Raw genomic sequence first — 3836 nt, 5'->3', positions numbered from 1 at the left:
ACTGCCCCCAGACTGAACTGCCCCAGACTCATACCCGTCTTGACATAAATGTTAAAAACGCCATGTTTGTACATATTCATGCGGTTGGTTCCACCCCCCTGTCCAGCCTCAATCCCTTCATCATCAAGAAGGTGATTGATGGGTGTGCAGGAGAGGTGGAACAAGTGAAAAAACTTGCGAGTGGAGACCTTCTCGTAAAAACTATGAATTCAGCCCAGGTAAAGGATCTGCTTAAACTGAGGAAGTTCCATTGTTATGAAGTTCAGACCACGATCCCTCACTCCATGAATTCCTGCAAGGGTGTCATCACCTGCTGGGATCTTGTGGTTATGGAGGAGGAAGAGATCGTACAGGAACTTGCTCAGCAGGATGTTATAGAAGCACGATTCATAACTAGATTCTCGGAAGGCAGGAGGAGAAGACCGCCACTGTTGTCCTAAAGTTCAGCAAAGTTGCTTTACCTTCCAGCATGAGAATTGGATACGAAATTCTTAACGTAAGACCATACATTCCGAACCTCCTTCATTGCTTAAAATGACAGATTTATGGGCATCATGAAAAGGCTTGTCGGGCTTCCAACTTCGTGTGTGGCAGGTGTGCGACTGTAGGACACTCCGCTGAACACTGTACATCTGAGACTTAGTGCTGCTTTCACTGTAAGGATGCTCACTCCACTTCCTCTAGGGTTTGTCCCAAGTGGAAGGAGGAGAAAGAGGTCTGCACAGTGAAGGGAACTGAGGGCATTTCCTTTTACGATGCAAGGAAGAAGATGAAGGAGTTGCATGCAACTCCCAAGCCTAATATCTCCTATGCATCGGCGGTTGTGTCCCGTCCCGTGATGTGCACCGTGGAAACGCAGACTGACCTTACATTCGCTTCTCATGCCCCACGCCCTACCTCTTAGTCTAAGCCCCCTGTATGCACCAACTCTCTGACGGACATCCCTGTTGCTACTTCGTACTCTCGGGCTGCCGTACTCCTTCGCAGTTACTGCAGCAAAAACAAAAGTCTGAGAAGTCAGATAAGATTAATTTGACCACCCTCACCAAGCCAGCACGTTCTCATGTCCTTCCCGCTCCTGGTCCAGCTAGGGAGAGAAAGAATAACTCTTCCTCGGTGGAGTCTGGGAGCCTTGTTATTGACGAGACTATGGAGATCTCCATGAACAAGCACCGGGAAAGGTCCCCTGGTAGCCATTCGCCTGGTCGAGGGGGGCATAAAAAAAATAAGCATACTGGCCCCCAACGTAAATCTTAAACTGCCGCATTCACTGTGTTACAGTGGAATTGTGGGGGTCTCAGCAATAAATTACACAATATAGCAATCTTGCTTTCTATACACAGGCCAGACGTTGTTTGTTTACAGGAGACGCGCCTGGAGGATCATCCTGATCCTCCATAGTTCAAACACTATCACGGAGTCGCCACTTACACACACAAATCACACCCACAAACGGAAGTGATTCTAAATTCTACTCTGGAAGCTGTCGCATGCAGAGTAAAATTTAATAACATGTGTCTGTCTATCTGCTCTCTGTACTGTCCTCCACATGGCCCCATTGATAGTGATGCTTTAAATTCACTATTTGAACATCTTTCCGGCAATAAGTTAGTGCTGGGCGATTTTAACGCCCATCACTATCAATGGGGTAGCTTGAGGATCGATGGTCGTGGGAGCAAGTAGCTGACCTAATACTTCACAGTCCAACCTCTTCCTCTGAACGATGATAGAGCGACTCATGTAGATGATCGTACTGGTAACTTTTCGGCCATTGACTTATCTCTGGCCTCCCCTGGTATACATCACGATTTCTCATGGGACCCTTATGACGACTCCTTGGGAAGTGATCATTTAACCATCTGCCTTTCTTATACACGCGACATCGTTTCGGACCCTCCATCTCCAAAATTTAACTATAAGAAACCAGATTGGAAATCCTTCTCAAGGATCACCAATTTAGATATATCTGGGGAGACCATAGATGTTAAGGTCGAAAATGTAACTACTTCCATATAACATGCAGCTGAGGCTGCTATTCCCAAGACTTCTACAGTTCATGCGAAGCATAGAGCACATTGATGGACACCGGATTGCCGACAAGCATTAAGGAAATGCAATAGGAGATACAGGATTTTTGATAGTCAGCCCACTGAGAAAAATTTTATTGCATACAAACGGGCAGGGGCCGAGGCAAGGAGAATAATAAGAAGGGCCAAACGTGACTCCTGGCGGTCCTTTGTGTCCACGGTGACTCGAACAACACCATTAAGTAAAGTCTGGCCCACCATAAGAATATTAAACAATAAAGGCCCATACTTCCCTGTCACCACCCTGCAGGTGAATAACACCATCTATGACGAGTCCGTGGACGTTGCTAACATCCTCGCCAGGAGTTTCTTCCATGTAAGTAGATCAGCCAATTATGACCTGCGTTTTCAACATTATAAACGCACAGCTGAGCTACAGTTAATAGACTTTGCCACAGAAGAAGTAGACTCCCAGTACAACCAAGAATTTATGCTAGATGAACTGCTCCTTGCCTTTAAATCCTGTAAAGACACCAGCCCTGGACCTGACACCATCACGTACAGTATGATCCAGCATCTTAATCAGGACAGCCTGATTAAGATGTTAGCATTGTACAATGAGATTTGGGTGTCTTGAACGTTTCCAAACACATGGCACTTTGCGCACGTCATACCAATACCCAAAGAGGCTGGTCGTCTTATGAATTCCACTTCATTTTGTCCTATTGTATTGACTTCTTGTCTATGTAAGGTTATGGAACGTATGGATAATAATAGGCTTCTTTTTGTTTTAGAGTCGAAGAATTTGTTAAATGATCAACAGTGTGGCTTCCGTAAATACAGAAGTACACTAGATCATTTAATGAATTTGGAGCATTGTATTGCAGAGGCATTTGCCAATAAAGAATTCATGATAGGGGTGTTCTTGGACATCCATAAAGCCTATGACATGACATGGCGACACGGTATACTAATGAAGCTCTATGCTTATGGTTTAAGAGGAAATTTGCCTATTTTTATTTCAAATTTCTTAAAGGACAGGACTTTCTCTGTCAAATTGCCCCGTAACATAACATCGGATATATTTATTCAGGAAAAAGGGGTGCCGCAGGGAAGTGTGCTTAGTCCCACTTTATTTACTGTTATGATCAATGATATTCTGTCATCAGCTCCCATCCCGAGGAATCTTAAATACTCGCTCTTTGCTGACGATTGTGCAATATGGCACTCTTCCCATAATGGACAATTATCGGCTGGGCGGATTCAAGCAACCCTTGACTCCGTCCACCAATTGGCCTTTCAGTGGGGATTTAAGTTTTCCGTCCCTAAGTGTGCTGCTGTAGTCTTCACTAATCGTAACGTACCTAATTTGTGCTTAACTTTGGATAATCAGGCGGTACCTTTTCAAAATTCTGTAAAGTTTCTGGGAATACATTTTGATCGTCATTTGAACTTCAAAATTGATGTTAATAATTTGATTGCTCATTGTGATAAACCAGTAAATGTCCTCAAGTACCTAGCGGGTACTAAATGGGGTGCCGAAAGAAAATCTTTATTAATGGTGTATAAGTCCCTTATTCGATCGAAGCTAGTCTATGGTGCACAGGTGTATGGCTCGGCATCCGATGCCACGCTGAAAGGATTGGGTGTGTTGCAGAATAAATGTTTGCAAATGTGTCTTAGTGCCATCCGGTGTACAAGTGTAGCTTGTATGGAAGTGGAGGCGAATGCGCCTCCCCTCCATATTCGCCGTGACCACCTGGCTTGGTCCTATGGATTTAGAACATTTAGGAAAAGTAATATCGGCAA

Source organism: Coenobita brevimanus, chromosome 13, assembly GCF_032717465.1.
Source record: "Coenobita brevimanus isolate Jiangsu-jjx chromosome 13, ASM3271746v2, whole genome shotgun sequence".
NCBI lineage: Eukaryota > Metazoa > Arthropoda > Malacostraca > Decapoda > Coenobitidae > Coenobita > Coenobita brevimanus.
The sequence above is the reverse complement of the archived record's forward strand: the minus strand, read 5'-3'. Positions refer to the sequence as shown.